The following is a 22,389-nucleotide window of genomic DNA, read 5'->3' as shown; positions in this document are numbered from 1 at the left end:
CACTACCACTCTGCACTCTGCACTACCACTCTGCACTACCACTCTGCACTACCACTCTGCACTACTACTCTGCACTCTGTACTACCACTCTGTACTACCACTCTGCACTACCACTCTGCACTCTGTACTACCACTCTGCACTACCACTCTGCACTTTGCACTACCACTCTGCACTACCACTCTGCACTTTGCACTACCACGCTGCACTACCAATCTGCACTCTGCACTACCAATCTGCACTCTGCACTACCAATCTGCACTCTGCACTGCCACTCTGCACTACCATTCTGCACTACCACTCTGCACTACCACTCTGCACTACCACTCTGCACTCTGCACTACCACTCTGCACTCTGCACTACCACTCTGCTCTACCACTCTGCACTCTGCACTGCCACTCTGCACTGCCACTCTGCACTGCCACTCTGCACTACCACTCTGCACTACCACTCTGCACTACCACTCTGCACTACCACTCTGCACTACCACTCTGCACTACCACTCTGCACTCTGCACTACCACTCTGCACTACCACTCTGCACTACCACTACCACTCTGCACTACCACTCTGCACTCTGCACTACCACTCTGCACTCTGCACTACCACTCTGCACTCTGCACTACCACTCTGCACTACCACTCTGCACTACCACTCTGCACTACCACTCTGCACTACCACTCTGCACTACCACTCTGCACTCTGACCTACCACTCTGCACTCTGCACTACCACTCTGCACTCTGCACTACCACTCTGCACTCTGCACTACCACTCTGCACTACCACTCTGCACTACCACTCTGCACTACCACTCTGCACTACCACTCTGCACTACCACTCTGCACTACCACTCTGCACTACCACTCTGCACTACCACTCTGCACTACCACTCTGCACTCTGCACTACCACTCTGCACTACCACTCTGCACTACCACTCTGCACTACCACTACCACTCTGCACTACCACTCTGCACTCTGCACTACCACTCTGCACTACCACTCTGCACTACCACTCTGCACTCTGCACTACCACTCTGCACTCTGCACTACCACTCTGCACTCTGCACTACCACTCTGCACTACCACTCTGCACTACCACTCTGCACTACCACTCTGCACTACCACTCTGCACTACCACTCTGCACTACCACTCTGCACTACCACTCTGCACTCTGCACTACCACTCTGCACTACCACTCTGCACTACCACTCTGCACTCTGCACTACCACTCTGCACTACCACTCTGCACTCTGCACTACCACTCTGCACTACCACTCTGCACTCTGCACTACCACTCTGCTCTATGACTCTGCACTCTGCACTGCCACTCTGCACTACCACTCTGCACTCTGCACTACCACTCTGCACTACCACTCTGCACTACCACTCTGCACTCTGCACTACCACTCTGCTCTGACTCTGCACTCTGCACTGCCACTCTGCACTGCCACTCTGCACTACCACTCTGCACTCTGCACTACCACTCTGCACTACCACTCTGCACTACCACTCTGCACTACCACTCTGCACTACCACTCTGCACTACCACTCTGCACTCTGCACTACCACTCTGCACTACCACTCTGCACTACCACTCTGCACTCTGCACTACCACTCTGCACTACCACTCTGCACTCTGCACTACCACTCTGCACTCTGCACTACCACTCTGCACTACCACTCTGCACTACCACTCTGCACTACCACTCTCCACTCTGCACTACCACTCTGCACTACCACTCTGCACTCTGCACTACCACTCTGCACTACCACTCTGCACTCTGCACTACCACTCTGCTCTACCACTCTGCACTCTGCACTGCCACTCTGCACTACCACTCTGCACTCTGCACTGCCACTCTGCACTACCACTCTGCACTACCAATCTGCACTACCACTCTGCACTACCACTCTGCACTGCCACTCTGCACTGCCACTCTGCACTACCACTCTGCACTACCACTCTGCACTCTGCACTACCACTCTGCACTACCACTCTGCACTCTGCACTACCACTCTGCACTCTGCACTACCACTCTGCACTCTGCACTACCACTCTGCACTCTGCACTACCACTCTGCACTCTGCACTACCACTCTGCACTCTGCACTACCACTCTGCACTACCACTCTGCACTACCACTCTGCACTACCACTCTGCACTACCACTCTGCACTACCACTCTGCACTACCACTCTGCACTACCATTCTGCACTCTGCACTACCACTCTGCACTCTGCACTACCACTCTGCACTCTGCACTACCACTCTGCACTCTGCACTACCACTCTGCACTACCACTCTGCACTACCACTCTGCACTACCACTCTGCACTACCACTCTGTCCCACTACCACTCTGCACTACCACTCTGCACTACCACTCTGCACTCTGCACTACCACTCTGCACTACCACTCTGCACTACCACTACCACTCTGCACTACCACTCTGCACTCTGCACTACCACTCTGCACTCTGCACTACCACTCTGCACTACCACTCTGCATTACCACTCTGCACTCTGCACTACCACTCTGCACTCTGCACTACCACTCTGCACTCTGCACTACCACTCTGCACTCTGCACTACCACTCTGCACTACCACTCTGCACTACCACTCTGCATTACCACTCTGCACTACCACTCTGCACTACCACTCTGCACTACCACTCTGCACTCTGCACTACCACTCTGCACTACCACTCTGCACTCTGCACTACCACTCTGCACTACCACTCTGCACTCTGCACTACCACTCTGCACTCTGCACTACCACTCTGCACTCTGCACTACCACTCTGCACTACCACTCTGCACTACCACTCTGCACTCTGCACTACCACTCTTATTTTTTTATTTATTCTATAGCACTTATAAGGCGCGCAGCTACCCACAAAGGGTTTCCCGGCGCCGGAATAGCAAAGCACATGACACAACTAGAGAGAGAGCAATCAACAGGCAATTATTTGTCGAACAACCAAGTTTTTACGCTTTTCCTGAATCTCATATGGTTTTCTTCCTTGCGTATATGGATGGGCAGTGTGTTCCAGAGAGTTGGACCCAGATATGAGAAGGATCTCCCGCCCATTCTAGCCTGTTTGTACCTAGGCACCGCGAAGTTCGCTGCTGTACATGAACGGAGGCTGCAATTGGGGAGGTAAGGCTTAGCAAGATCTTGTAGGTACCTGGGGGCAGTGCCAGCTTTGATTTTAAACAAATAGTTCATGGTTTTAAAGCGGATCCGATTTTCTACCCTGAGCCAATGCAGGTCCCTAAGATGTTTGGTGATCCTGGCGGATCTAGGGATTCTGCAAAGCAGTCTGGCAGCAGCGTTTTGCACGAGTTGCAAGCGTCTTATTACTGCTTTGTTTGAACCCAGGTACAGGATGTTACCGTAGTCAAGCCGAGATGTAACTAAGGCATTGACTACGGTCTTCTGGGTAGTAGGTGGTAACATCCAGACAATTTTGCGTAGCCATCTAAGAATGGTGAAGCACATGCCTGCCACTTTGTTGGCTTGCTGTGTCATAGATAAACTGTCATCTATGATGACCCCAAGGTTTCTGACCTGGGAGGCTGGTGGCGGGAGCTTACCTAACGACGCCGGCCAGTGGGGATCACTCCAAAGATCTTTACTATTCCCTAGGAGGAGGATCTCGGTTTTCTCCCCGTTTAGTTTAAGTTGGTTAGCCGACATCCAACTAAATACTTCGTGAAGGCCTATTTTTAGTGTAGATGGAGCAGACGGATCAGATTTAGAGAGTGAAAACAGAATTTGAGTCGTCTGCATAGGTCATTAAGGTAAGATCATAATTTTCTGCAAGGTCAGCAAGTGGTCGTAGGTACAAGTTGAAAAATAGTGGACTCAGGATAGATCCCTGTGGTACACCATGGGGGGAGTAGAATACATCGGAACATGCCGAGGAAGAGGCGATCTGAAAGGTGCGGAGGGATAAGTATGATCTAATCCACTCTAGTGCCCTGCCCTCGACACCATTCTCCTCCAACCTGGCAAGCAGTCTGGAGTGAGAAATGGTGTCAAAGGCCGCACTGAGGTCCAACAGGACCAGTGCTACCGTTTGGCCATCATCCATAAGCTCCCTGATCTTTTCTGTGACCCCGAGCAGGGCAGTCTCGGTGGAGTAACCACTCCTAAAACCAGATTGGGACGAATGAAGCAAGTCATTGTTTTCCACATAAGTTGAAAGAGCCTTATGAATATGCCTCTCCAAGATTTTGGAAAAAGCAGGAAGTAACGATATTGGGCGATAGTTGGCCAATATCGTGGGGTCGGTGGCCGGCTTTTTGAGCAGTGGACTGACCATAGCATGTTTCCATAAAGCAGGAACTGTGGCCTGTTCTATGGAGGCGTTAAGTATCTCTGCTATGGAAGTCATGGCGGAGTCCTCCAGCTGACAAATGATACTGATAGGAATGGGGTCACGTGGGGAACCCGATTTGATAGATTTTAACAGTTCCTTCAGTTTGTCCAAGTTAATGGGGGGCCAAGCTTCAAGGCGACAACTTCCTCTGGGGACTTGGGGGGTGTTGTCTTGCTTGTGTGTGTTGATACTGTTTCCGTTGATATTAGAGACAATATTCTCAATCTTTTCAACGAAAAAAGACGCCAGATCCTGGCACTGCTGAGTATTGAGAGGGTTAACCTCCGCCCTTGAATTCTCTCCAGCCAGCTCTTTTACGGTGTTAAAGAGGGTCTGGGATTTATTTACGGCCGTGTTAATAGTAGTAGTGACATAGCATGCTTTGGCTTTCATGCAGGCCGAGTGATAGCTATTTCTGGCCTTGCGATAAACCTCTTTTTGATGCAGTTCATATTTCTTACGCCACTGCCTCTCCAGGGTCTTACATGTAGATTTTTCTTTCTTGAGGGCCTCTGTATACCAGGGGGCGGGGGGGCGGTGCACTTTCCCTTTGCAGCGGGATAGGGGCAAGCAGGCATTCACTGCGCCATTTAGCCATTTCTGTGTGGCATCTGATATGCTTTCCATATCCCCATCTAAACATGGGTGGTCTTTCCTCAATGCGTTCTTGAGATCATCCATGTTTAGGGTTTTCCAATTTCTCCTAAAAGTTTCAGAGGGAATCGTGGAAGGGCGTTTAGCAGGTTTAAGTGAGATAGAGAAAAGTGTGAGGAAATGGTCTGACCAGCAAATGGGAGTGGTGTTCAGCCATAATAGTTCTCTCATGTTAGATATGATAGGGTCTAACAAATGTCCAGCTTTGTGGGTAGGGCCCTTATTCCGTAGTGTCATGTCTAAGGCCATAAAGTCATCAATTAGATTTTTACAGATCTTGTTATTGTCGTCTTCTAAATGAAGATTTAGATCTCCAAGTACTGTAAAATTTTGGGCGTTCAAATGGTGAGGTAAGATGTAGTTTACCAAGTTATCTGACCATAAGGGATTACTTCCTGGCGGGCGGTAGATAAGTAGGCCAGAGAAAGTAGATTTGGGACTGAGGGTAATTTTGAATGATGCCGCTTCGCAGCTAGGAATGTCTGCAGGTTCAAAATTACACACAAGATCTCTACTGTGAATAATGGCAATGCCCCCTCCTAGTTGGTCAGCACGGTCCCTCCTTGCAATAGCATAACTCGGGGGGGAGGGCAGTTGCAACATCTGGACCTGCACCATCATGTAGCCAAGTCTCCGTTAAAAATATCGCGCTGGGCTTTTCCTTCATTAAAAGATGGAAGATGTCTAGTTTATGTTGTGGTAATGAACGACAATTTACCAGGTAGAATGTAAAATCACCGGGACTCTTTCCCAGACAGTAGGGTTTGTGAATGGTACCGTGGGGAGTATCAGGATAAGGCTGATGATTTGTCAAAGAGAGGGTACACTTGGGACAAGTTTGTATTCCAGCTAATAGCGGGTTCAGTGTTATACATTTATCATGGCTGATGGGGCGAAACGCCCTAAGTTGCTCACATGTTAGCATACCTGAAAAGGGTGGGGCAGAGATCTGTGCCCTGTGTCCCGGCCTGGCCCGGACGGGCACAGACGGGCCGACTCAGGCTGGACTCCGGCGTAGACGAGGCGCGTCCGCTAAACGCGTCCGCTAGCGCGGAGTGGGACTGTTTCCTTTTATGCCGGAGACTAGAGCGCTCTCACCGCTCTGTCCCGCCCTAAGATGGCCGCCACTAAAGTCCCTGGTGCTCGGTGCCTTGCCCTAGATCGGCAGGTACCGAGCGAAAATGTGCTGGAAGTGATTGCGGGTCAGCGACAAGTATGCTGTCTGCAATTTCGTGAGTTTTAAAATGATGCAAGTACAGAGTATTAAAAAACAAATACAATTTTTTAAAAATAATCAAGTTCGATAAGATACAGCTTGAAAATATCTTCTAAGCATTGTGCTAAGCAGCAGAGTAACACGCTGCCTATGTGCTCGCTAAGCTCGCAAACACTGTCTGGGGGCTCCTTTTATGCAGGAGACTAGAGCGCTCTCACCGCTCTGTCCCGCCCTAAGATGGCCGCCACTAAAGTCCCTGGTGCTCGGTGCCTTGCCCTAGATCGGCAGGTACCGTGCGAAAATGTGCTGGAAGTGATTGCGGGTCAGCGACAAGTATGCTGTCTGCAATTTCGTGAGTTTTAAAATGATGCAAGTACAGAGTATTAAAAAACAAATACAATTTTTAAAAAATAATCAAGTTCGACAAGATACAGCTTGAAAATATCTTCTAAGCATTGTGCTAAGCAGCAGAGTAACACGCTGCCTATGTGCTCGCTAAGCTGCACTCTGCACTACCACTCTGCACTCTGCACTACCACTCTGCACTCTGCACTACCACTCTGCACTCTGCACTACCACTCTGCACTCTGCACTACCACTCTGCACTCTGCACTACCACTCTGCACTCCCACACTGCACTACCACTCTGCACTCCCACACTGCACTACCACTCTGCACTCCCGCTCTGCACTCCCACTCTGCACTCCCACTCTGCACTCCCACTCTGCACTCCCACTCTGCACTCCCACTCTGCACTACCACTCTGCACTACCACTCTGCACTACCACTCTGCACTACCACTCTGCACTCTGCACTACCACTCTGCACTCTGCACTCTGCACTACCACTCTGCACTCTGCACTACCACTCTGCACTACCACTCTGCACTACCACTCTGCACTACCACTCTGCACTACCACTCTGCACTACCACTCTGCACTCTGCACTACCACTCTGCACTACCACTCTGCACTACCACTCTGCACTCTGCACTACCACTCTGCACTCTGCACTACCACTCTGCACTCTGCACTACCACTCTGCACTACCACTCTGCACTCTGCACTACCACTCTGCACTACCACTCTGCACTACCACTCTGCACTACCACTCTGCACTCTGCACTACCACTCTGCACTCTCAAATTGCACTTTTACTCTGCACTCTGCACTACCACTCTGCACTACCACTCTGCACTCTGCACTACCACTCTGCACTCTCACTCTGCACTCTGCACTACCACTCTGCACTCTGCACTACCACTCTGCACTCTGCACTACCACTCTGCACTCTGCACTACCACTCTGCACTCTGCACTACCACTCTGCACTACCACTCTGCACTCTGCACTACCACTCTGCACTACCACTCTGCACTCTGCACTACCACTCTGCACTACCACTCTGCACTCTGCACTACCACTCTGCACTCTCACTCTGCACTACCACTCTGCACTCTCACTCTGCACTACCACTCTGCACTACCACTCTGCACTCTGCACTACCACTCTGCACTCTGCACTACCACTCTGCACTCTGCACTACCACTCTGCACTCTGCACTACCACTCTGCACTCTGCACTACCACTCTGCACTACCACTCTGCACTACCACTCTGCACTACCACTCTGCACTACCACTCTGCACTCTGCACTACCACTCTGCACTACCACTCTGCACTACCACTCTGCACTACCACTCTGCACTACCACTCTGCACTACCACTCTGCACTACCACTCTGCACTACCACTCTGCACTACCACTCTGCACTACCACTCTGCACTACCACTCTGCACTACCACTCTGCACTACCACTCTGCACTTTTACTCTGCACTCTGCACTACCACTCTGCACTACCACTCTGCACTACCACTCTGCACTCTCACTCTGCACTACCACTCTGCACTCTCACTCTGCACTACCACTCTGCACTACCACTCTGCACTCTGCACTACCACTCTGCACTCTGCACTACCACTCTGCACTCTGCACTACCACTCTGCACTACCACTCTGCACTACCACTCTGCACTCTGCACTACCACTCTGCTCTGCCCTCTGCACTACCACTCTGCACTGCCACTCTGCACTACCACTCTGCACTCTGCACTACCACTCTGCACTACCACTCTGCACTACCACTCTGCACCCTGCACTACCACCCTGCACTACCACTCTGCACTACCACTCTGCACTACCACTCTGCACTACCACTCTGCACTACCACTCTGCACTACCACTCTGCACTACCACTCTGCACTACCACTCTGCACTACCACTCTGCACTACAACTCTGCACTACCACTCTGCACTACCACTCTGCACTACCACTCTGCACTACCACTCTGCACTCTGCACTACCACTCGGCACTACCACTCGGCACTACCACTCGGCACTACCACTCGGCACTACCACTCGGCACTACCACTCGGCACTACCACTCGGCACTACCACTCGGCACTACCACTCGGCACTACCACTCGGCACTACCACTCGGCACTACCACTCGGCACTACCACTCGGCACTACCACTCGGCACTACCACTCGGCACTACCACTCGGCACTACCACTCGGCACTACCACTCGGCACTACCACTCGGCACTACCACTCGGCACTACCACTCGGCACTAACACTCGGCACTACCACTCGGCACTACCACTCGGCACTAACACTCGGCACTAACACTCGGCACTAACACTCGGCACTAACACTCGGCACTAACACTCGGCACTAACACTCGGCACTAACACTCGGCACTAACACTCGGCACTAACACTCGGCACTAACACTCGGCACTAACACTCGGCACTAACACTCGGCACTAACACTCGGCACTAACACTCGGCACTAACACTCGGCACTAACACTCGGCACTAACACTCGGCACTAACACTCGGCACTAACACTCGGCACTAACACTCGGCACTAACACTCGGCACTAACACTCGGCACTAACACTCGGCACTAACACTCTGCACTCTGCAATACCACTCTGCACTACCAAACTGCACTCTGCACTACCACTCTGCACTACCACTCTGCACTCTGCACTACCACTCTGCACTCTGCACTACCACTCTGCACTACCTCTCTGCACTCTGCACTACCACTCTGCACTCTGCACTACCACTCTGCACTACCACTCTGCACTACCACTCTGCACTCTGCACTACCACTCTGCACTCTCACTCTGCACTCTGCACTACCACTCTGCACTACCACTCTGCACTCTGCACTACCACTCTGCACTACCACTCTGCACTCTGCACTACCACTCTGCACTACCACTCTGCACTACCACTCTGCACTCTGCACTACCACTCTGCACTACCACTCTGCACTCTGCACTACCACTCTGCACTACCACTCTGCACTCTGCACTACCACTCTGCACTACCACTCTGCACTCTGCACTACCACTCTGCACTACCACTCTGCACTACCACTCTGCACTACCACTCTGCACTCTGCACTACCACTCTGCACTACCACTCTGCACTACCACTCTGCACTTTTACTCTGCACTCTGCACTACCACTCTGCACTCTGCACTACCACTCTGCACTCTCACTCTGCACTACCACTCTGCAATACCACTCTGCACTCTGAACTACCACTCTGCACTCTGCACTACCACTCTGCACTCTGCACTACCACTCTGCACTCTGCACTACCACTCTGCACTCTGCACTACCACTCTGCACTCTGCACTACCACTCTGCACTACCACTCTGCACTACCACTCTGCACTCTGCACTACCACTCTGCTCTGCCCTCTGCACTACCACTCTGCACTGCCACTCTGCACTACCACTCTGCACTACCACTCTGCACTACCACTCTGCACTACCACTCTGCACTACCACTCTGCACTACCACTCTGCACTACCACTCTGCACTACCACCCTGCACTACCACTCTGCACCCTGCACTACCACTCTGCACTACCACTCTGCACTACCACTCTGCACTACCACACTCTGTGGAGAAGTGTGGCTCACTGGTTAGAGGAGGCAGACCTGGAAGCAGAGGTCAGCCCGGGACCAGGGTTCAATTCCCGGCTCGGCGGGGTCTTGAGTCCTAAAATGTCCATGGACTCGATAATTCTCGCTCCGGTGCCTACTTGATTCATGGGTTCACACTCTGCGACTCTGGGCAATAGCTTGCTTAATCTCCACAACGGCCCCTCGCGGTGGGATGCCTGGCTTTCACCTTGCGGATACCCTGCCGGGGTTATCTCACAGGGGAATACCAGGACGGGTTCCCTAAGCAAGCGCTTAGAAACCGCTCGGTGATTTGCGCTATATAAATTCCTGTACATTTACATTTACATTTACTCTGCACTCTGCACTACCACTCTGCACTACCACTCTGCACTCTGCACTACCACTCTGCACTCTGCACTACCTCTCTGCACTCTGCACTACCACTCTGCACTCTGCACTACCACTCTGCACTACCACTCTGCACTACCACTCTGCACTCTGCACTACCACTCTGCACTACCACTCTGCACTACCAATCTGCACTACCCCTCTGCACTCTGCACTACCACTCTGCACTACCGCTCTGCACTACCACTCTGCACTACCACTCTGCACTCTGCACTACCACTCTGCACTACCACTCTGCACTCTGCACTACCACTCTGCACTCTGCACTACCACTCTGCACTACCACTCTGCACTACCACTCTGCACTACCACTCTGCACTCTGCACTACCACTCTGCACTCTGCACTACCACTCTGCACTCTGCACTACCACTCTGCACTCGCCACCAGACACGGCGGACTCGTGGAAAATTAATGAAGTGACCTAGAGGGTGAGGATGGGATACTCCGCTACCATCGAGTTCGTAGAAGAACAAGATTACATACGAAAAACAAGCAGCACAGAAAGCATCACTTTCGCAATTGTTTAAACAAGCAGCACAGAAATTATCACTTTTGCGATCGCAATTGTTTAAACAAGCAGCACAGAAAGAGATCACTTTCGGGATCGCAATTGTTTAAAAAAACAAGATCTGATGCATGTAATTCTCTACATTGCTGGCCGGCGCGCACACAGAGCTCAAGGTAAAAAAAACACAGCAGTGCACACGCTCCCAGCACCATCTGCCTTCAATTACCGGCACCTCGGACAGCTGGTAATTGAGGATTTATGTATTCTTCTGCGCGTGTCCGAACACTTTATGCAGGAAGTGGACATTGAAAAAATTCCAAAGCCCTATGGCGTGCTGCCTTACTTAAACACAGCCTTGCCTGGACCAATTACCATGCACATGGCAAAATACCACACGCAAAAACCGCGCGCTTTCTGGAATGTGGCAGCCCGGACCCCTTTCTGAATTATTATTTTTTTCTAACATAAGAGCTCGGAAGCCCCGCCCCACTTCGTGGTGACGTAGGCCCGAGCCCTAAAAAGGGGTGCCGGGACAGCCCCGCCAACTACAGGCCCATTAGCCTGATCGACTCTTCCCAAAAGGTTGCCGGGAAGGTGATTTTGGGGAGGGTCCTTCAGTGGGCTGATGACCATAAGATCTTGTCTGACTTCCAGGCGGGGTTCCGAACAGGCACCGGGACGATTGAACAGGCCTTTAGGCTGATGCTCCTGTATTGGAAGGTGGTGGTGCTGGGCAAGGGCAGTCTTTATATGGCCTTTATTGACCTGAAGACTGCCTTTGACCTAGTACCTAGGGAGGAGTTATGGAGGGTTCTGCAGGGGTTGGGGCTGCCCCCCTACATCCTGTCGCTTTTGATCAAATTTCATGCAGATAATTATGCACAGGTGCGGTGGGGCACGAACGGGGAGAAAACCAACAGGATCCCGGTGTGTAGGGGCGTCCGCCAGGGATGCGTGCTAGCTCCTACACTATTCTCTTTTTACGTGAATGGGGTGGTAGAGCACCTGCTTAAAGAACCAGCAGACGCGCCGTCCCTGGCGGGATGCCGGATCCCCACCCTGCTCTTTGCCGATGACACCCTTCTCATCGCAAAGACACCCTGGGGCCTCCAAAAGCTCCTCAACCACTTCCAGGAGTTCTGCTCCCTCAGGGGCCTGTCGATTAATGTAGACAAGACCAAATTCCTGACCATGAACCCTCCTAAAAGGTTAGGTCCCCCCCCCCCGATCTTAAACTCTGTTCCACTGGAGAGGGTCTGTGAGTTTGATTACTTGGGAATTCGCCTAAGTAACTCCATGAGCTGGTCCCCACACATTCAAAAGATGCTGCTCAGCCACAAAAGGGTCACGGGTGTCCTACTCAGGGAACATCGCTCATCTGCTAAACATTGTTTTTCCCCGGTCATAGACATTTATAAAGCAAGAGGGGTAACTGCCGCCCTGTATGGAGCGGAGTTGTGGGACACCTCAAACCTAGAGGTTTTAGCTAAAGCAGAAAGTAAATTCCTGAAAGACCTTATGGCGCTCCCACTGAGCACTCCAACAGTCCCGGTGCTCCTCGACTTGGGTTGCCGATCAATTGCGGACCAGGCACGCCTCCGGCCTCTGCTCTTGTGGGCTCACCTGTGGAGGGTCCCCGAGCTAGCATCATATGCAGCAGGCTTGTCGGAGGTGATGGCCTCGGAGGGCTGGCATCGAATTAAATGGCTCAGGGACGTTAGGAGTCTACTGGGGGAGCTGGGGTTGGACGACTCCTGGGATACCCGTTCTGCTCCTCCCAAAGCCACCCTGAAGAAACTCTATTGGGAGTGGGTATCATCCAAACTCATTGGCAATCCCCGTCACTGCAACTCTACCACAGCATTCCTAAGGATTAAAGACGTGGTTGCATTTGAGCCCTATCTGGACCTTATCTCTATCCCAATGGACAGGGCTCTCTACTTTAAGCTCAGAATGGGCACTCTACCTCTAGGTAACCTGGTGTCTAGGTGTAAATCAGCTCCCCAGTCCTCACCCTTTTGCGCTTTGTGTTCAACGCGGGTTGAATCGGTGGCACACATTCTCTTTGAATGCCCGGACTATTGTGCTCCAAGGAGGCGCTGGCTCACACCGGTGTGCAGACTTCTAGGCACAAGACAGCATTTGGTGGCCCTCCGCATTTTACTGACTGATACATCATCCCCCATCGTGTGTGGTGTTTCTAAATTTTTTTAATGGGTTTGGGTGATTCGTTCTAAAAGGCTTTCTATTGCAATTTAATTCCTTTTTTAAAAACATTTATTACAGCAGTGTTGATTGTTTTATCTTTTTTAAACTTCCAATTGTTTTTAACTTTGCCTTAAGAAATGTAAATCTCAATGTATGTACTGCTTTTAAGATATTTATGTACAGAAATAAAGCATATATCACTCACTCACATACTGTGTCTGTTGTAACCTTAATGGGTATGTTGTTAAACTGCTTGTTTTTTTTAAAATAATATTTTATTTGTTTTCTATTTGGAAAGGTGGGAGGTGTGTGCTAAGCACTATAAGGATATGTAGCTATGTTGACTGTAGTAGAATGGAATGTTTATGTGGGCATTCCAAGTTGGTGAGGAACTGACTTGGGAGTTCTATGCTGAGTTAGTTGAGCCTGGACTGGCAATGTACAGCTGTGTGGATGTGGTGCTCTTAAATAAAGAATTATTGCACCTACATGAGGCCTTGTTTTGGATATTTGCAGTTGTTCTCTTCATGCACAACATTTGGAAATCTGAATAAGCAGCCCAAAAATTTGTTTTTACGCTACAATAATTCAATAATGACTGCACTAAATAAAGTTGATAAAGGAAGTTGAAAATTGGTCAGAACACCAAGCATCTCTTAATGTGAGTGCAGTCAGGGCAGGGACAAGTGACTGGGACTAAAGAGGTCCAACCAAGAGGGTCATGAAGCTTTCTAATGAGCATCTACCCTCCTCTCCCCAAGACAAATAATTTGGCCTCCTTGGTGATTCATTTCAGCTACCAGTTGATTCACTACTCATAGATGGATTAGAGAATGTGCTAAAAAGAGTTTAAAAAAAATCTGTCTTTGACTAGCTGACTTTTGTGAGATTGATGAGCAATGAGAACCCCAGCATAAAATCCATACATGGAGCAAGGGTTTCAGAGATACTGCATGATAATATTTAGAAACAGAAGGTGTAATTGACTGTCAATTACAAAAAAAAGACTAATATGATCAATATACCAAGAGTGTACCAGTGTCTAAACAGTGCCTCCCCAATAGCTAAATTCTCAGGTTATTTCATGGCTGTTTGTCAACTCTTGAGGGGTCTGCTAATCACCTGTTATTGACAGAGTATGCCATTTTATGCATGTGTATTGCCGAGTTTGTAAAATAATACTCAGTCCAGAACCAGAAAAGACTTTATTCGGTTTTTTGTAACAAGAAAAAAACCATAAAAGCAATTATCGCAAGTACAATTCAGTTTTACATTTTAAAATAAATATTTGATATACATAATATGTTAAAAATTGATGCCAATTTTATATCTCCCGAGAGGAATTAAATGTACAATATGATTTAGTGCCACAATTTAATAATCATAATTTTCAGTTAATAATTTGTACACAATCAGTATAAAACACACAGTATAGCGTACAAGTTTAAGACCTAATTTCATTATAAGTTACAACGATGTCGGAAAATACATTTCAAGAATCTAACAATGTGCCTCGATATGCCCTCCACTTCCAGAAATTGTAAATAAATCAAGGCCGGGCGGATTCTTCTAATGCCCATGAATTGTAGTAGTGGCAACAACCAGGTCTTTCTGTGTTCCGTATAAAATTTACAAAAAAACAGGGTGTGAATTGTTGCCTGCACCGAGGTCTCATCACAAGGGCATGGTGGTAATTCTGGAGCCCAATTTTTGGGCTGCGGGAAGGCAACCAGACGGTGGAAGACATTTAGCCTAAATCTAACCAGAAGAAATCTTTCAAATACAGTGACGTTTTGGGTTAGGTATGGCTGAATGGAGAAGGTGGTTTGAATGGCTATGGACTGTTGAACAGATGGTTTAACAATTTCTTTCGCCAATCTTAACTCATCTAAGTGTGCTAAGCACATAACCTTCAGTGAGTTCCTTGTTAAAGACCGGATAGAGGAGGGAACGGAATAATGTTTTTCCAGGCCTAGGTCGGTTAAGAAACGTTTTACATATACCAACCAGCCAATTTTATGGCACTGATCGAGAGACATACAATCTAGAATAATACCCTGGGTTAAAACATTTTTATCTGTTGACCAAATACGGTGCCACAGGAGGAGTGGTTCCATTTTTACTAAATCAGTCAAATAGGGCATACCCAGCTCAATGTGGCAAGAATACGTGGAGGTGGTCTCTGGGGCAACTAGCAAGAACCTCAGGAAAGCATTTTCCACAGATTGTAGGGCATTATTTTTTACGTACCCCCAGAGACCTGCCCCGTACAAAGCAACTGATTGGCATTTAGCCTTGTATATCTGGAGGAGTTCTAATGGGGCTCTTTTACCCAATTTTTTCGAAAAATTTACCAGGGCGGTTGTTGATCTCATTAGGAGAAATTTTCTTGACTCGATGGCCGGTTTCCAGTTGAGTATTATCCATAATGATGCCTGAATATGGATACTGGTCTGTGGAATCTAATTTCTCCTTTCCTGGGTAGATATTAGTTTGCTTTTTTTCCCAGGACCTACTGTCATAATAAAGTTTTTTTTTATGTTTATGCGTAGGTCCAGGTTGTTCATAAATTCTGCGTACCTATTTAGTGACTTCTGGAGTTCGAGGGGCATTCTGGCGAGTATCACTGCATCGTCGGCATAGAGAAGAGCGTGAATAGGTCGATTTGTTACTAAAGGAAGGTCCCGGCTCCCAGTGATCATTCCCCTCTCCAGCCCGTTGGTATAAAGCGTGAAGAGGAATGGGGTCAGGACCCATCCTTGTCTCACTCCTCTCTCTATTCCGAACGATGCCGTTAACTCGCCCTGTGTACCAAACCTTACCCTTGCTGATGTGTTCGAATACAGTTCACGCATGAAATTCAGCAATGGTTCTTCCACTCCCATTTCCGCTAAAATGCCCCATAGTTTATTACTCAGTCATTTAGAACACTAGGGCATATAATGGAAGTTTTGGAACTATTGTTCAGGGGTGGACGCCAGGGTTGACTCCATACTAGGTGTTCTTAATTTGATATTATGTTCATATCATCACATGGCGTGCTACTATTTTTGATGTACCAAGCTGTATTTTAGTTGCCACTTAGTCCTTTCTGGTTTGACTCACTATTCTACAGCCTTTCTAAATGCAATATTAAAGGTGTTAGCACAGTAAGTACGTCAGGTCTGTGATCATCCAAAGTACACTATATACAATGGTGTAGGAATCCTAAATAATTTTTGTCTCCCTGCTCTGCCATAAGACTGTAGAACAGAGTATTTGAATGTGGTTGTAAGTTCATATTGCATAGTTTACATTCACAAAATTCCCTAAACTGTTTCCTTATGTTACTTCTTTTTTTTTTTTTTTTTAAACCTTTATTGTACAGAGAAGGCTCACAAATACGGGCCTACAACCCAGCGGGCCGGCCACCACAAATAAGAAACATAGTCAACAATACAGAAACGCATACAGAATAGCACAATAAATCATACAGGAAATAAGGGCTAAAAGCCATATAGCAACCAGCAGGGACAGGATACGATAAGGTTGATTTTCTAATACAGAAACGGATATGACAGGATAACAACAGGTAGGAAGTCTCGGAGGGCCGTGGTGGGCCGCGAACAAGCCGCGGTAGAATATACAGGATAACTCAATAATGACAAACACATATCGGTAAAGACAGAATAGGAGTCTCGCCAGAAAAACAGTGGCAACCGCCGTCCAGCGCCCACCCACCACACCAAGAATATATCATATCAAACAGAGTCGAAAAAAGCTTATCAAATAAAGCCCCCCGTCACACAACCCAGGGAATAGGGGAAAAACCCCCCCCACGAGAGGGGGGAGGAAGGGAGGAAAAAGAGGGAAAAGGGGACTAAAGGGGAAAGGAAGAACGCCGCCTCAAGCACGCGCCCCACGGCAAACGAGTCCGGAAACCACAAATCGGTGTACAGAACCAGTAGTAACCGGAGCAAAATTACGCAGTGAGCCAAAGCCACAGTAAGACCAAACAGTTAGTGCATCAAAAAGAACCCACCCAGGGGGACACATGCTGAGACCGCGTCCCGAAAAAGAGGACACACAAGAGCCATAGAACCAATAGAATAAGAAAAATGAGGGGAAAACCCCCCAAATAAATGACAGACCCCCCTCCCACCCCGCAAGCCCACCCTGCACCCCTGCAGAAGGCTATGGCCTACCCCCCAGCAGCGTGCCTGTCGCCCTAATCAGAACCCGAAATATAGAAGAGCTAAAGCAAGATAGAACGTAAAGACAAAAAAAAAGGGGGGAAAAGAAGGAAGAAGGGAGGAATGAACACGGGAGAGGGCCATAGAACAGAATCATAGGCTCCCACCCTCCCGTCCGATACTTCAGTGTCCACGGGAAGACAAAAGAGTCCAAGGATACAGTCCAGGAATACGACAAAAATCCGACATGGTCATACCGTACCAACCGATCATCCAACCATTACAAGACAACAGTCCACAAAGGCAAGATCGTCTCATCCCTGTCCTTGTTTTTCCAAACCTGTAGCAGTCCGCCTCACGAAGAACCAGACCACGAGGAACAGGAGGCAGAGAACAGGGGGGTCAAACTTCAATCCGCATAAGATGTTTCGTGCACAACTCGGATGATCTGGGACAGTCAAAAACCATTGTACACAATGCAGGCACAGTTCCGAAGATGATCTGAGGAAGGCCGACCCAGCGGAGTCAGCACAGGATCTGCGGTCGGCCATTCGAGAAGATGAAGAACAGGAAGAACCACCAAGACCGGCCCGGAGAGGGCCCGGCCCACCGACCCACAGCACAGGAGAGGACGCACCACGATGGAGGGCAGCGGAACTCCGCAGATCCGCAGAGACGGCAGCCACCGGGTCCATAATTTCCAGGATAGTTCCAGCCGCACCCAGCAGCGACGTAGCCTCACACGCCAAGGGGGGCTCAAACGGCCCAGCGAAACGAGCCTCCTCCAGGTTAACAGCGGGTGCGGCCACAGGAGTACCCCAGGAGCGCAGGGCGGCGAGGATGTCGGCAAGTGTAGGAACACCTTTACAGTATCCGGCTTCTGCGCCACAATGAGGACCACTGCCGCCCATCACGGCCCGGCTGAGATATACAGGGTCGGCCGCCATCTTGGAAGCCCGGCGGGGTCGTAGCGATCCTCGACCCCCGACCGGGCCGCAGCAAGGCAAACGGAATTCAGTCAACCACCAGCAGAGGCACATCCAGAGCAGGAAGGGGGGCCACCAGAAGAAGGAGGATCGCCGGCCCCCCAATGCCACCGGCCCCGTTCTCCGAGTCCGGGCGAAGGCACTGAAAATGGCCGGACCGGAGAACAAAGGGGGGGACAAGCCACATTTACGGTCAGCCCCGTCAACAGAAGGCAGCGCCTCCACCCCAGGCCGCGGGACCGCCTGATCAGGTCAGAAAGCCGAGACCGGCCTCTCTGCACAACCGCCTCGCCGGCCGAGCCCACTGCACCATCAAGGGCCGGCCACAGCGCAGCGCCCCGTCCGGCCGCCGCCGAGGAGACTCAGGCCAGTCCGCTCCGGAGGCCCCGAAGCGAGCGAAGGCACAGTTCCGGAACCACGGCACCCAGAGACAACCGGAACAGACGGTAAGTGTCTATAAATCGCCATAGCGCCACAGCGTAGTAGAAATTGTCTTCCCGGGGCAGGATAAAGCAGGATTTATGTTTCAAACTGGAAAGTAGACGGAGCCGAGCTAAAGCGCGGCCATCTCGGACGCGAGCTTGGCTCCTCCCCTATGTTACTTCTTTGATTTCCAACTCTGTTCCAAAAAACATTTCATGGTGTACTTTTAGAGGTTTTGAAATGCTTTTTCTTTGGTGCCACCGATATCCTAAGAATGCCCCCAGGGAGTTAAATGTAAAACATTGTATGCAAACACTCTGCTGCTGCTAATGTGTGCATTAAATAGTTTAAACACAGCGTGGGATTCATTCTTAGAAACAATATTTTAACTAAATAAAAGTTAATTATTTTTACAAGACAACGTGCTGGTTGTCCATGCCAAAACATCACAGTGAAAATCATAGTATGTGTACTATATTTACCAGAACGCAATGGGGTGAACTGTGCTGGGATGAGAGGCAGTGTTATGCCTCGCCCCTTGTGTTTAAAAGGCTCCCTTGAGCCAATGAGCTGACAATCTCACCTGAGATGCACCTGTGTGCCTGTGGAGTGATACTGTGACCTGTGAAGACTTAGGCAACATTTCAACAACCCATGATAACTTCTCTGCTCTTAACTACTTCTACTCTCTACTGATTAAGGGCTACACCCAGAAACAAGTGTCAAGAGAAAACAGCACTACTTGCACCAACTTGGGTGAAACACTACAGCAAATTTGAAGTAAGCATACTGCATTTACCAGAATGCAATGGGGGGAACTGTGATGGGATGAGAGGCAGTGTGCTCCCTCCCACCTTGTGTTTTCTAATATTATTCTTTGATTTTCAGCCCTGCTTCATAAAACATTTCATTCTGCACTTTTAGAGGTTATGAAATGCTTTTTCTTTGGCACCACAAATACCCTAAGAATACCCCCAGGGGACCTAAATGTAAAACATAGTGTGCAAACACTCGGCTGCCACTAATATGTGCATTAAATAGTTTAAACACAGAATGTTGGGAGCATAGTGTGACCAAATGTTCTGGTGTTAACACTAACCTGGAAGAAAATATTCCAGCTTGGGATTCATTTTTAGAAACAATAAAGTAACTAGATAAAAGGTAATTATTTTTTACAAGACAACTTGCTGGTTGCCTGTGCCAAAACATCACAGTGAAAATCTTAGTGGCGCACGAGTTAGTGTCCCGCAGTGGTTGCTCTTCCGCTAAGGCAGAGGAACGTCACCCCACTGCTCGTTGAGCAGTGGAAAATAAAAAATAAAATGATAACAAGAAGTTATTATCATTTTATTTTAGTTTGCCACGTCAGCCAGGTCAGGCATGGCATGGCTGGCTCACCGCAGAAGGAGCAGGCTCCCTCCCAATGTGTGTATGACTCATTGACCGGCCCTCTAGGGCCAGCCATACAGGCATGTCACTTGGCATGTTCTCCATTGGGCTGTGCTGCACAGCCCCGTGGAGAACATGCCTAGCCTCCCCAGGCACTGCCTGTGCGGCCAAACCGTCCGCTCATACCAATTAGGATGCTGCTCCTGCAGCGTTTTGATTGGCTTGCAGATTCTTGGAAGCCGGGTGCTCCCGGGGCTTCTTCCAACAGAGAAAAAGATGGAGGAGAGGCAAGAAAGAGGCTACCACCCCCGTTCACAGGAAGCCGCCACTAGTGTCTCATACAATAACACACATCGCTTATAATTCCTGAAAAAAATCTCAGATTCTTTTCTTTAAATCTTATTTTTTTTAGATTTGAATGTGTATATAAAACATTAAAGGAAAATGCTCGAAAAAAAGTAAAGTGCTAAAAAAAAGTCTGAAAAGATTTGTCCTCTGTATTATAGAACTCAAGCCTGTAGTCCTTGAGCAGTAAATCCAGGTATCCCTGCCCAGGAGAACTTTCATGTGGGCATTGATGTCTGACATATTGGTGGCTCGCTTCTACAATAGAAGTGGGAGAGCGACTACATATGTAACAGGCTTTAACTAAAATCCCATAACACTTCAGCCTGGCTATTTACAAGTGAACTGGCCAAAAACATTCCTGAATCATTCTTAACTCTACCTTGGATAGCCTCAGGGCTTCATAGAAAACAATGTGCTGGGAATACAGGAAAAAAATATTGAAAGTGCACTGCATGTAAGTGCTAAAGAACCTAAGGTCCAGTCCAGGTTTATTTCAAGCATTGTGTACCACAATGCTGAGGTCCAAATATCGACCTTCCAATATGTTATAACAAAAATATTGAATACCAAAATATTATCATGTTAGAGTTAATAGTAAATCTACACTTACTTTGTAAGATGTGTTTCTTCATCAGGGGCCTAACTTCTAATGAATCATTGATTATACATCCAATATAGAGTTCCTGTGAAAAGACCTGGTTCAAAACATAAATTCATCATTTATTTGGACATTGTAATATTATTGCTGCCAAATACTAACATTGCACGGTTTCCTTTGTATTTGACCGATGATCATGAATTCTTTCTTGGCTTTAAAACCAGACAGTCTCTTCCTTTCTGTTATTATCAGGAACTTGTTTCACACTTAGTCATGTGGTCAAGCAAAAAATAACGACTCCTTTGAAGGAACATTCCAACATGTCCAGAACACAACAATAAAGAATACTCTTCTACCCAACCTGGAGTATAGGCCCTCAACCAGGACTCCCCAGCCATCTGCCCTAGTCTATTATTTCAATCTGACTCCAGGTATAACTCATCTCCTTGCAGTCAGCCTCGAGGCCTCGACACCAGATGTTTCTTCGCCTTTCCTTTTCCCTTGAGGGTTCCAAGTAAGGACTTGCCTGATGGTGTCTGATTCGGCCTTGCAGAGGGTGTGACCTATGCAGCCCCAGCGTCTTTTCTCTTGAAATATTCTACAAAGCAGATAACAATGATGACACCTCTGATTGCAGTCCTATGAGTCTCTATGCAGTTACCCCCCCCCCCCCCCCCACCATGCAACATGACATCTGGTTACACATATCTGTAGAAGTCTTTAGCATTTCTTAGCCCTGCATACTTGGCTGGGGTAATTGATTGAAGAAACTAATCCTCTTGAACTTGCTGCAAGTTTGTACCATGGGTAAACGTAGCTTGCGTAATTTTGTGTAGCGTAATCACAAGAGTTTTCTGCCTTTAGCACTATTTTCTTTCTGCAAAAATGCCCTCATATCCAAAAAGTATGCGAAGATGCATTTTGCTGTATAAAATAGTTCTAAATGCAAAAGAACGTGCACTCATTAAATGTTCACTTGGGGTAGGGTTCTCCCCAACTTAATTCCAGCATTTAGCACTATTTTCGTAGGATGCGAGGATGCATTTGTGATTAAAAAAATATTGCTAAAAGCCACAGAACATAAACAGCAGCGTGAGCAGCCGGT

This window comes from Lissotriton helveticus, chromosome 9 (genome assembly GCF_964261635.1).
Source record: "Lissotriton helveticus chromosome 9, aLisHel1.1, whole genome shotgun sequence".
Classification (NCBI taxonomy): domain Eukaryota; kingdom Metazoa; phylum Chordata; class Amphibia; order Caudata; family Salamandridae; genus Lissotriton; species Lissotriton helveticus.
This window is presented reverse-complemented; position numbering follows the sequence as displayed.